The 14,201-nt window shown below is 38.1% G+C and overlaps 1 protein-coding gene across 3 annotated transcripts in view; it reads left to right on the plus strand.

Moving 5' to 3' along the window:
• The first annotated feature begins 8,827 nt into the window (after window positions 1–8,827).
• Window positions 8,828–14,201, plus strand: part of LOC135100577 (adipokinetic hormone/corazonin-related peptide receptor variant I-like) — a 382,588-nt gene continuing 377,214 nt past the window's right edge. Inside the window, exon 1 of one of the 3 annotated variants that reach the window (XM_064003596.1) lies at window positions 8,828–9,340. The gene's annotated coding sequence lies outside the window, so the exon portion shown is untranslated. The remainder of the gene's footprint in view (window positions 9,341–14,201) is intronic. The other 2 variants (XM_064003594.1, XM_064003598.1) reach the window with 2 other exon arrangements.

The following is a 14,201-nucleotide window of genomic DNA, read 5'->3' on the forward strand; positions in this document are numbered from 1 at the left end:
ATCTTCATTCCTCTTTCTCTTATTATCCATCTCTTCCTCCTCCTCCTTCCCTCTCCCTTATCATCACCATCATCATCATCATCATCATCATCATCATCATCACCATCATCATCATCATCATCATTCTCTCATCACCATCCTCTCATCACCATCATCATTATCATAATCAACCTCAACCTAACTCTATCGCGCAAAAAAAAAAAAAAAAAAAAAGCCAGTATTCAGAAACTCTTATAATAAAACCGCGCAATAGTCGAGTTTTCACACATGTTACTCTCTGAGGTTCTCTCCCGCCCGGCCAGTACGCGGAGGGCCCAGCGCCGCGTGACATCAAAGGAGAGAAGCATAAATATTTGCGGCGACGGCATGACGAGGTTAGGTTATGCTATATTATTTAGGACCATATTCTGAAACACTTCTGCGCCTCACCTCCATTATTTTACAGGGGTTCTACGTATTTGTAGTCACACGGCTGAATATTTAAGGGTGTTTTCACGGCTCTAGTGACAAATTAAAAAGATCTCTACGTTATTAACAAGATAAACAGTCTTGAGAACCCGACTAATCATCTCTGTGGCCTTTGAAAATAGTCATGGTGAGAGAGCAAAGCATTCTTGAATATGTACCTTACTGTACACGCCTCAGAAAACGGATCTCCCCGTTAAACTTGGCAAATGTGCGTGGTATTACTATTAGATTCCCGCGTGTGTGGGTGTGGATTGGGGGGAGTGTGGTTGAGCTGTGGTTGTGATGGGTAAGGGGTGGAATTGGGAGAGGAGCGAGTGTAGGGCGTTGTTAATGGTGTGGAGCTTTTCTCTTCCTGTCTGCCTGCCTCTCACTCTGCCCCTCTCAAAACACTCACTCCCTGTTTACTCTAGTCTCCCTCTCCTTTTCAGTGTAGTAGTAGTAGTAGTAGTAACAGAAGTGATGGTGTTGGTGTTGGTGACAATAGGAACAGAAGGATGAGGAGTAAAATAAGCCACAGCCGATGTATGGTTGCATAATAATCTATCAAACCATACAAAGAACCTGCGGAGTCTATATCATAATCTATCTATCTATCTCTTCTGTTTGACGTGCGTTTGTAATTAGTCAGTCCTTTTATTTATCTCCCTGTCTGCTTGCCCGCTTGCCTGTCTGTCTGCCTGTCTGTTTGCCTTTCTGTTTTATCTATCTATCTGTCTATCTATCTGTGTATCCGTCTATCTATCCCTTAACAAACACCGCTTCATTGACTCGCTGTAATAGTTCAGAATCTCTCAAGTACTTATGTCTGTAGGGATATTGCTCTACCATGAAAATATTCGTTAATTACTCTACTTCTACTGTATCATGTAGAAAATGCTGTACTATCTCCAGGTATGTAAAAAAAGGTCAAGAAAAGAAGATTATTATAAGCCACAAAGGTATTGCAGCGAGTATAATATAATGATGTCATGGAATGCTTACAGATCTGTGTGTGTTCGTGTTTTTATGTGTGCGTGTGGGTGTGGTAAGGCGCCTTGTCCGGTTAAGTTTCATTTGCGTGGGATGTGGGATTGGCATGTGCGTTGATAGATAATTGACTTGAGGAACGTGAGGACAGAAAGTAAGAGAAGCTGCGAGAAGCCATCAGACTTACACGTGGCAGTCCGTGTATTTATTCTATCTAATCTTCCATTAATGCTCCCTAATGAATCTGGACTAGCAGCATAATTACCGAGTCTATTGAATTCACCTGCGACTCTATTTACTACTACTACTACTACTGCTACTAATGCTACTACGACTACTACTACTACTACTACGACTACTACTACTATTACTACTACTACTACTACATAATACGTCAGTAGTATATGTTTAAATTTAATCCTTCGTGAAGTGTATCAAGAAAAAGACAAACAAACTAATGTCTATATACTTAACCTTGAAGCACAACACGTCAAATTATTGTGCGTTCGGCCTGTTCTTCTGCAGTGGGTTCTGGAAAAAAGAAAGGGATAACAATACTCTGTTATATTTTTTCCCCACTGTTCAGCCGCATTAGTTTCCTCCCGTTGAAATCCTGCAGAGTCTTGCGCACTTCGCTCAAAACAACAATACTACGGAGGGAAAAACAACACTGAACTGAATTATGTATATGAAACTCACTATGCAGCCAACGCACACAGACAAAACTAAAAGATAAGGAAAAAAATAAAGTAAAAAAACAGATAAATAGAAATAAAAAGCTAAAAAAAAAAAGTTGGTGCCTTCTTTATAATGTTTAACAACAAATATTTTATCATTTATGCGTATTGTTTTTAACCACCAACTCGCTTTCCACACACTCTCTCTCTCTCTCTCTCTCTCTCTCTCTCTCTCTCTCTCTCTCTCTCTCTCTCTCTCTCTCTCTCTCTCTCTCTCTCTCTCTCTCTCTCTCTCTCCTCTTAACTGGTATAAAAGGAATATAAAACATAATAAAGGAGAATTGATAACGGTGACTCTTTCTGCTATACTTGTGTTTTTCTCCTTGATGTTTGTGGTCGACTGGACACGTGAAAAGGAGTGAAAATAAAGAAAAGATAAGAAAAAAAAAACATGACGCCAACTCCTTTCAGTATTATATTTATTTTATTGAAGATTATAATTGACGAACAGCACATTTTTTTTAATATTTTTATTTTGGTTATTATTGTCTTGTTTTTTACACTCCTTTTCCACAATACTCCTTTCAACTTGTCTCATCCATTAAAAAGCCCACACATTTTTTTTTTTATCTTATTTTACTTTTATTCCTCACTTTTGCAATACTCCTTAATTTCCCTCATCCCACCTACGTTTGTATCTTTCTAATTTTCTTCACATTTGACTTCTGTTTTTTTTTATGCTTTCAACGACATCAGAGATCTTTCCTCATCCCACATTCATTTGCAACTTTATCTTTTCCTTTCTGTCTTAACTAAATCCCCCAAGCGTTGTATTTCTAATCATACTTCTGTGACAAGTTCTATTCTTAGCTTTCCACATCCCACGTGCTGTTTTTTTTTTTTTTTATTATTTTTCATTTTTTTCATTAACTCTCTTCATAGATTTTTTTTTTCAAAATTTTTTTACCTTGATTTTTCTTTCTCTTTAGCTACACTTTCTTATTTTTTTTTTCGCTGCTCGTTTGTTATGCGATTATGTTCTCTTTATTTTTTTTCTGAACTATGTATATTATTTCCTGTAATGAATCTTTGTAACACCCTTTATTTATATTTGTTGACTTGTTTTTTATTTGAATTTCTGTCTCGATTTCACTAAAATATGGCGTTCTTTTCTCTTCTACGATTCTATGTAAGATTTTCCCTCCTCTTTTTTTTTTTTTTCCTTCACTCTTTCCTTCACTGATTCTATGAAAAGTGTCTTGTTTCGCTTTTGCCTGTATTTCTCTAAAGTTTTCTCATATTTTCCTGAAGTTCTATATTTCCAACATCAAACATCATTTGCATGTTTTTACTCTTCTTTTTTTTCACCATTTATTTTTCTTGAACTCCTTGATACTTTGCCGTTTCTTCGATTTTAAATAATACTCTTTTTATATCGTATTCGTTTGATTTCTCTAGTTCCTACGTATTTTTCTTTTCTTTTTTGTTTGTCTTCTATTTTTTACAACTATTTTCTATTTTTTTAAACTCCTTTACTTCCACATTCTTTTTATTAACTCATTTTCCCTTCCCTTCACTTTAAATCCTCCATACTTTTTACCTGAAACATTCCACGATTCTACGATTTAATTTTTTCCTTTTCCTTTAGATCCTCTTCTCCCACACTACGATTCAGTATATTTTAATTATTTTTATTATAGTTCTCTTTCTCACTTCTTATTCTATTCTTTTTTTTATATTTCTCTCTCTTTTACTCATAACTCTTAGATATTTTTCCCGTCTACGATTCGACACGGCCGCGTTTTTTCTTATTATCGTTCTCTTCTTCCTTTTCTTCAATTCTATTCATATATTTTTGTAATTTCCTTCCTCCATATAACTCCGGCATACTTTCTCAACGTACTTTTCAATGATACGTTGCTTTTTCTTTTTCTTTTGTATGTACATTATGTACCAACAAAAGAAGATTCCAATACTTTTGAAAAGGAAGGTGTGGTCTTAAGCTAAGAACGATCGCTGTCCAGTGTCATTGATTTAAAAGCTGCTCCACGGGACGGCTTTGTTGAACGAGGGAGTCACTGCACTGTCACCATCACTCGCACCTCCTTCGTCACTGTTCAGCACTGTCACTATCAGGCACTCGCACCTTCCAGATCAATGACTAACGCTGTCACTGTCAGACACACTATTACACTTTATGGTACTGTCACTGTCAGGTCCAATATTTCGCACACCATTACACCTTCGGCACTGTCACTGTCAGGCATTTCCATTTCCTTCGTCAGCCCACGTTACTGTCACTATCAGGAGGGTGTTTCAGAAGCCAGGCGTGGACGGCGCACTTCACCTGCTGGGAGGACATCCTGGTGACGTCCTCTGCTGAGGTGAAGGTGTTCCACGATACCTGTTCTACGATGCTGTATTTCTTTTATGTAGAATTTTTTTTCTCCATTTCAACGTACTTTCCAGATTTACGATCCAACACTTTTTTCTCTTGTTTTTTTTTTTTTTTCCTCATCTGCGATTATGTTCTTTTTATATATTTCTTTATATGCTCTTAGAATTCATATATATATATATATATATATATATATATATATATATATATATATATATATATATATATATATATATATATATATATATATATATATATATATATATATATATATATATATATATATATATATATATATATATATATATATATATATATATATATATATATATATATATATATATATATATATATATATATATATATATATATATATATATATATATATATATATATATATATATATATATATATATATATATATATATATATATATACACACTTCTACATACTTTCCATTCTATAAGGCTGTGCTACTTTGCTTATTTTTTTCCCATTATCTCTCCCACTTTTTCCTCTTCTACGACTATGCACTATTCTCTCTCGTTTTCCCCTCAACTCCTGCATACTTTTCCCATCTACAGTACAATCCATGACAGTCCATCTTTTTCTCGTGATCTTTTCCCCCTTTTCCTCTTCTGTGATCCTGCGCTTCGTTTTTTATATTCATCTCTCAATTCTCCTACCTACTTTCCCTTGTGAACGATCCAATACAACCCATATTTTCTCATCTCTCTTCTCCCCAACTCCCACTTACTTTCCTTCATCTATGATTCAACACAGTCCACTTTTTTCTCATAGTTTCTCCCCATTTTTTCCTCTTCTGTGAATCTGCTCTTCCCTTTTTTTATACCCATCTTTCTATACTTCCATGTACAGCTTTCATTTTCTCATCTTTTTTTCCAGAACTCCCACACACTTCTCCCATTTATGATTCAACACTTCATTTTTTCTCATAACCTCTCACTCTTTTTTCTCTTCGATTTCTAAAAAAAAAATATTTCCCTCTATACTCCTACGTATTTAGCCCGCGAAGTGAAAGGCTGAGCGTCAGGCAGAGTAGCGGAGGAGCACCAGAGGCAACAAACACTGGTATATCCGCTGTGAGCCTCGAGAAAGCACGCCAACGCACGCACTTTTTCCTGGCCATCGACTTCTACCACTTTTGAGAGAGAGAGAGAGAGAGAGAGAGAGAGAGAGAGAGAGAGAGAGAGAGAGAGAGAGAGAGAGAGAGAGAGTGTGTGTGTGTGTGTGTGTGTGTGTGTGTGTGTGTGTGTGTGTGTGTGTGTGTGTGTGTGTGTGTGTGTGTGTGTGTGTGTGTGTGTGTGTGTGTGTGTGTGTGTGTGTGTGTGTGTGTGTGTGTGTGTGTGTGTGTGTGTGTGTGTGTGTGTGTGTGTGTGTGTGTGTGTGTGTGTGTGTGTGTGTGTGTGTGTGTGTGTGTGTGTGTGTGTGTGTGTGTGTGTGTGTGTGTGTGTGTGTGTGTGTGTGTGTGTGTGTGTGTGCACGCGTATTTCTCTCTCTCTCTCTCTCTCTCTCTCTCTCTCTCTCTCTCTCTCTCTCTCTCTCTCACACACACACACACACACACACACACACACACACACACACACACACACACACACACACACACACACACACACACACACACACACACTCTGGAGAACTCCCCCTCTCTAACCACGTCTATTGTGGTCTTCTCATTTTTCATTATCGTAGGCTTACCAAGAAGCCTCGCCTTGCCTTCTCCTTCGCTCCTCAGTAACCTCCACCACTCCACAAGAAGAGTATCATTTCACGACCGTCCGGCCTCCTTCCTTTCCTCCTCCTTTGCCTCTACTTTTCACTTATAAGGATTCTGTTATGTCTCTGGGTTGCATCTGTGTGTGTGTGTGTGTGTGTGTGTGTGTGTGTGTTTGATGATGCCTGGAAACTATTTGGTAGTTTAATCTCACTGGTGTGTATTTCCAGCTTCTTTTTTTGCTCTTCACATTTAAAGATTCCGTTGTGATGTCTATAGGGGTAAATGTGTGTGTGTGTGTGTGTGAGAGGGAGAATTGTGTTAGGAGATAGAGAGTAGATTGTTAAGGAGTCTTAATCTCAGTGATGAATATTTCAGAGTTTGTCATGGTGTGAGGAAGTAAAGTGTTGAGGAAAGTATAGGTGTTTGTGTGGAAATTTTTCTTTGTATATGAAGAGAAATACCTCAAAATATTTCCCACGTAGGATATTGTATGTTCGTATTGTATGCTACTAATGGGTTATGAAAAAAGGGTAGAAATGCTCTCTTCTCTACAAGACGTATAGCAATGAGGGTAGGAAGAAATATCGTGGTGGAAAAAAAAAGAAAAAAAAAAGTACAGCAGTTTGTCATGAAAAGTAAGTCTTCGTGGAGTGTGTATCAATAAAAGTATGATGAAATATCGTGTGTAGGGAAGAAGTAAAGCGGCTTATCTGGAAAAAAATTGTCTCCATAAGAGGTATTACTATGAGAGTATAAGGTAATATCGTGCTGGAAAAGAAAGAAAAAAAAAACGGTTCTCAGGAAAACTGTTTATATAACAGGTAAAGCGATCAAAGTAAGACGATATAATTATCTTGTTAGTAAAAAAAAAAAAGATTATCAGGAAGTAAACTTGTCGAGTAATAGTTATGAAAGCATGACGAAATTTCAGGTTGGAATAAGTAAGATTGTTTATCAGGAAAAATTGTCTCCATAAAAAATATCGTTATAAAAGTACGAGTAAATATTGTGGGGTCTGAGAAAAAGAATAAACAGTGCTTTGTGTAAATAGAAAAGAAAGCGTTCCCTCCCGATAACTCGAGAATTTCAGGAGCTTGCCGCCCTCTCGTGTAATGGTGGGGTGCGTTGTATACTCGGTGCAAGCCCCAGAGGTAATACCCGGTCATTTGGCAGGGGAAGAGTATTGAAAACGCTGTATTTCTTGCCCCGGCACCGTGTGATTTGAAGACCTTTCCGGGCCTTCAAAAAAAAAAAAAAAAAGAGGCTGCATTATGACAGTAATTTTAACTTAGTCTAGAATTTCTTGCCTCTGGGCCGTGAGATTTTAAAATTTTTCGCCTTTTTTTCTCAGTATCCGGTCTTTGTGTGACAGTAATTTTGACAGACCTCAGAGTTACGCAGGTTGATTAGAAGAAGGGATGCAGTGGATTTGAGAAAGGTCTTACTATTCTCCTTCAAAATGCGGGTGAAAGTCATATGTGGCATTTGTCTTTATTTATCTATTGACACTCTAATTGGTATGAACGCCTTTCATTAACCCCGAGAACAATGTAAAAATGGTTTGCGTTGAGACAGAGGAGACTAAAGAGACAATTTGAGTTTAATGTTATTTTTTTTCTATTATTTCTTAAGACTACAGAAATATTTAAGTAAGAGAGCCGGTGTCGAAAAAAAAGTTATTGGTGATTAAAGGAAAAATTTTGCAGTAGTGAAGGATTCATTAAATAGTCTTGTGCGTGTTGAGAGAGAGAGAGAGAGAGAGAGAGAGAGAGAGAGAGAGAGAGAGAGAGAGAGAGAGAGAGAGAGAGAGAGAGAGAGAGAGAGAGAGAGAGACGTACCATAATGAAAACAATGTGATGGTATTTTTTCCCCTTTAAATACTAACCATTACCGCCATAGTGAACACCACCACCAGCATTTAAGCACCATTGTCATCACCACAGCACTACCACAGCCGTCAACGCAGCACCACCGCAGCCGTCACCACTCTTTGTCACGAGTTTAACGTAGCAATGACATTTTCTTGGTGTTGTGCGCGTTGGGTCAAGCTGGGAACTGAGATTCGGGACCTTATTTTCACACTTTCAGCGTCTTACCTCGATTAAACTTTTATACTTTTACCAGGGTGTGGTGGAAGTGATTTGGGTTGTCAGGAGTATTCTCATGTTTCTAGTCATATTTCAACATGGATTCTGTGCCATTAATGGGAAAATATCCTATTACTATGAGTATATAAGGGGGAAAAAAAAAGGTGCAAAAGATCATTAAGCTTACACGTGGCAGTCCTTGTATGAAAAGATACCTATACCTATGTCCACCTCCCACAGTGATAGCTCAACAAGTTTTCTTTACAGTTAATGGAGAAAAACACTCATAAGAACATTATATAACACAAAAAGTAAAGTGAACTACAGGGACCCTTCAGACCTTCAACTGTATAAAAGATACGGATCGCCATTTATCATTCCCATCCGTAAAACAGTCTAATCTTCCTTTAAAAGCTCTTTGTACCGTCCACGACTAATAATCTCTGTGGCCTTTGAAAAAAAAAATACTCATGAGGCAACAAAGCCTTTGAGAATACAAGTCTCAGAAGCAAGGAGTCGAGAGCTGCTGGTCTGGTGGGTGGTGGGACTTCGGCGGAAGAGGACGCGGGATTCAGTCTGAGTGAGACAGTGAGAGGCCAGTGCAACTCGAGGCTTGGCGGAGGACACACGACCGCTCGCGTCCCGCCCTGCCTGACTGAAACTTTGCTCCATTATCTCTCGCTCTTAGTGCCGTGACCTGCTGGGAAACTGAGGCGAAGCAGTGGAGCGATGCATGAACCACCACGATGCGCGCCTCTTGAATGACACCACTGGATTATTTATGAGGATTAGTTATTAGTTAAACTTTTTACTTGGTTTGTTTAGGAAAAAATAACTTCTATTTTTTTCTGAGAGTGAGAAGTACAGTAAAAAGTCATGGTAGTGTGTTGATGTGAAGATTTTGCGTGTGTTTGTGTGTGTGTAGGAGTGCGTGCGTGTGTGAGACTGGCTGACTGTTTGGCTGGTTGGCTGACGTCTTCCTGCACCTGCTCTACCGCCTCACGTGAGTACCCTCGTCACCTGTTGTTACTTGATAATTACTACCTGTTACGTGCTACCTGTCTCGCCGTCTCCTCTCTGCCTTACCTGCCTATCACCTGTTCCCATCTCAGGTGTTCATCGCCCCTTATTTCATGCTCTTTGGAAGTTCTATCCTGTTCCTTTTACAATGTTCATCAGTGATCTCTGGAAAGTTTTATCTACATATGATGGGAATGCTTATCTATTTGCTTGTCTATCATGCATCCACATTCACTAGAAACATTCATCCACATTCCCTGGAAAACATTTTATACTATATTAACTGGAAAATTTTCATCTCCATTGGCTAGAAAAGTTAATCTGTGCTCTCTCTCGTCCACTTTTTTTTGGAGACACTCATCCACATTCACTGGCAATCTCCATCCACATTCTCTGGAAAGCGTTTCATCTACAACATAATATCTTTTTTTTTTATCACCATTCATTGGAAACACTTCATCTGTAGTCTTTGCAAATCTTCATCCACTTCATCCACACTCATCCACATTCTTTGTAAATCTTTGCGTCCATGTTATTAGGAAGCATTTATCGCTTTATCCGTCTACTCTTATCATTCTTATCTACTTCGTCTTTATTTTCATCCACATTTTGTCATGATCCTTATATCTATCCCACCTACTTCTCTTACCGTCACTCATATTATTCATATCTTCTGCTTTTCACAGTTTTTCTTTACTAACGTCATATTTTTATGCATTATCCATATCCATAGTGCTTAGCCTTTATCTTCACCAGTATCTACATCTACCTAATTTGTCATCCACATTTCCTAGTATACATCTTTATCCACATCCGCCTCTTTCAATTAATTTTCCTTACTTTTTAATATTATCCTTATCCTTCCACCTGTTTTTTTTGTTTTCCTATATCCACCTTTATACGAATCCATCATTCATTATGTCCTCTTCTCCCGACACATTCATCTTTTATCCATATCTATTTATTTTTGTGTATTATCTACTTTTTTTTCTTCTAATGCGCACGTTTATTTGTATGTTCGTATTTTTATCCATTATTCATATTTCCCAATACACATATTTACCCATATTCAACTATTTGCTATGCCTTATTCACACTTCTAAAACATCCTTACCTATCACGTCTCCCGGTTTTCCTCTTGTTCTCTTTTGTCAAGTTTCGTTAATTTAGTTTTACCTTTGTTTTTCAGTACTCTCTTGTGCTTTCTTTAACCATACCAACTTATCACTTCTTTAGTTTAATCACACGTGTCCTTTTGTATACATAACTCATCCTCGTACGGTACTCATCATCGTACTTGCCCTTATGAACATTCTGGGTTATGTTTTTCCGCCTCTGCCTCTAAGTTTTTATATGGGTTTGAATATTTTAGTCTCGTATGAAATTCCTCTTCGCCAGTGGCCATGGAAAAATGTTGTTTATTAACTTTACAAATAAGATGGGCGTAGGGAGAAGTTTGTTCCCCGGGTTTTTCTTGCTATTTTTATTTTATTAATGGTATGGTTATTATTTTTTTTAATTTAGTATACATAGTACTTGTGGGTGGTGGCTTTTTTTTGTTTTTTTTAGTTGGTTTGTGTAAATAAATATCTAGAGTTGTATATATTTGCTGGTGAATATGTATATTGTTTTTTTTCTTTTTTTTTCTTTTGTGTGTGTGTTTGTGCCTCTCAGTGTTTCCTATGTTTTGTTTTGTTTTGTTTTGTTTTGTTTCGTTTTGTTTACCGTTCTTTTTCATTTGACCTTTAAAATCTTCTTTCTTTGATTTTTTCTTTTCTGTTACTTTGTTTCTTACGATCCTTCTATTTCATTTTCTATCTTTCTCTACTTCCATTAGTCTTTTTTTTTCATCTTTCCTCCCTCCTCTCTTCCCTTCCAACCACACCTTTATGAGGCTTAGCTTAGACACACACACACACACACACACACACACACACACACACACACACACACACACACACACACACACACACACACACACACACACACACACACACACACACACACACCTGAGATACGGTCTCCACGCGTGATGAGATTTACATAATCACCTGTGTTACGTATCACCTGTTATTACTGTTATGTACGCTGACGGATGTAACGATGTAACCTCTGTACCATGTAAGCATTTAATCTCGAGGCTTTTCCTGGCCTTTACTTCTTTTATGGGACACCGTGAAGTGCTCTTTACACTGTGCTGTGGCGAAAAAAAGGCACGTAAAGGAGATCCGTATTTCTCTAAAGTTTTGATGTACGTTTTTCTTCACTTCAGGGAGAATAGAGACAAGAGGCTGATGTGACAGGTTATACAGCACTTTTCTTTTTGTCACAGCTATCACACCACATCCTTCTCTTTTCTCTCTGAAGAATATTGTTCGTCAAAACGTTAGAGAAATAAAGCTCCGTTTCATGCTCTGTTTTTCTCACCACCACAATCGACGCACTTATACGATTTGTTATGAAGTACTTGTTAACTCTGACTTTGGTTTCTACTCTACTGTGATGAAATAGTCCAGTAGGAGTCTAGAGAGTGGTTTTGAAAGACATCACTGACTGCAAAATGAGTGATCAGAGTAAATGAAAAATTCCAATGCCTGTGGATTTAATTTAGATCAGAGAGTTCATTCAGACTGACTAAAATAAAAAAACATGTCTTAGTGTAGTCACGGGCAATACTCGAATAACACACCACACTTGCCGTCCACTGTCTTTCCCTTTTCCCTTTTCCCTCAACCTCAAGTCCTCGAACCTGAGGTCTGCTGATTGCCAAGTTTTGTGAGGAGACAGTCAGCTGATTAGGGGAGTTAACCACACCACACTCCCCGTTCTTTGTCTTTCCTTTTTTCCCTCAAAGTCCAAAGTCAAGTACCAAATGTTAGGTTTTGTAAGGAGACTCGACTGATCAGGGAATGAAGTGAATGTAGGTCACATGACTTCTGGCCACAGTTGTATTATTAGCTCTCAGATGATTAAAATGTTATGTGAAGGTGTGAGTGGGTGGGTGTTGCGTGTTGTCCAGTGTTATCATTGTTCATCGTGGGAGGGTATTGTATCCGGTGTCACTGTTGTTCCTGTGAGCATTACTGAGATTACCTACTGTACACCTGAGGGAAATAGCCGTGAGGTTTGGTTTCTTGATAATACCTGAGTGAAAATGTTATTAGGTGTCTCTAGGATATCACTAATCTTTTGATAACGTGACAGTGACGGTAAGATATACATGTTAAATGCGGAAGGAAAACAGCTTTAGGAATTGTTTTATTTATATATGGAAATGCAAATTATTAACAGTTATATATAGAGAGAATTTCATTATTCTTTTAACTCTTGACATTGATGATGTAAATGCTGATGCTCTGCTGGTTTGCTTTACTAGAGTTACATATTAAACTAACGCAGGAAATAACCTTTTAGACTTCGTTCTAATACGTAGGTGCAGAATGTTACCAGTTGCCTATAGAGTATCGTGTTTCTAATCTGATGATATTTTTCACTCACTCTCATACACTTTATAAAGGTTACATGGAAGGAACCTGCTGGAAATCGCCTTTAGACTCGTAAGGTTCATACATGAGTCTTATCAGTTGTTATAGCGCTGGAGTATATGGTGGGATTTATCATTGGCAAAGATACTACACCCATTCATTGCACTTCACAAAAATAGCTCCTACGTAACTGCTTTCCATAGCAGTGAGGGAGATGGTAACGATATGGTGGATGGAATACAGAAAGTTAATCAAGCTAGCAAAATCAAGTGATTTTATTAGCTGGCGATACAGTCGGAGAGAGAGAGAGAGAGAGAGAGAGAGAGACGAGAGAGAGAGAGAGAGAGAGAGAGAGAGAGAGAGAGAGAGAGAGAGAGAGAGAGAGAGAGAGAGACTTGTGGTAGAATAGATTGTGAAGTGGTGGAGGAGAAGAGATGAAAGGTGGCAGTTACTAAGTTGTAGATTAATAGACTGACTGAAATTGTGACTGCTTCACGAGAAGAAAGCAGGACGGACAGGCTAGATGGGGAGGAATGAAACACTAGGACTGACCTGTAATAAACGGGCAGCTGTATGAATAAAGACTTGTGGAGAACAGCTACTATAAGAACACTGTAGAAGCTGTAGAAGAAAAGGAGAAGAAAAGAAGAAGAGAACAACCATTAGAGAGAATATCATAACTTTGGAAAGAGGTCTTTGTTCTTCTGGTTGATAATGATAACAATGGTGATGATGATAATGATGAGTCTGGGATGTTACGTGTATTATCTCTTACTATACTGAAATCTGAGATCCCTGTGCTCAAAACCCTCTGGCGTCTTATCCCTCTACTACTTTGAACAGGCTTCAGTGGAAATAACTGAGTCTGCTATTGTTTCCATAATTCCAGTGATAGTTTAATGAGGATTCTGTATCATCGGTACGAAAAAGCACCGATGAGAATTTGACTAATCTCTGTGGCATTTGAAATTAGTCCCTGTGAGAGTCTGAAACGTTTCAAAATACGAGCCATGGATTGTGGGGTGTAGTATGTATATCATAGAGTGTATATTAGTGCATCGTTGGGTGTATTCAGTGTGCCCGAAGCCATGGTAAGGACGGGAAGTGTAGCGGTAGACTAGGTATTGATACGCAAGCAAGAGTTTCAGATTAATTGTGACGGTAAATGATATAAGCTATTTTGCCACTACGTTATTGGGTTTTCAGGGAAGGCAAGACAAGTGGCCGTGACTGTATTGAATGTAAGCGTTTATATTCCAGTGTCAAGTGTTACAGGAGTGATGTAGTGTACGTAGGTGTGAAGAGTGTCTCCTGAGCTTGAGGCTAAAGCAATATTTTTGTTGCAAGTTTTAAAGTTGT

Source organism: Scylla paramamosain, chromosome 5, assembly GCF_035594125.1.
Source record: "Scylla paramamosain isolate STU-SP2022 chromosome 5, ASM3559412v1, whole genome shotgun sequence".
Classification (NCBI taxonomy): domain Eukaryota; kingdom Metazoa; phylum Arthropoda; class Malacostraca; order Decapoda; family Portunidae; genus Scylla; species Scylla paramamosain.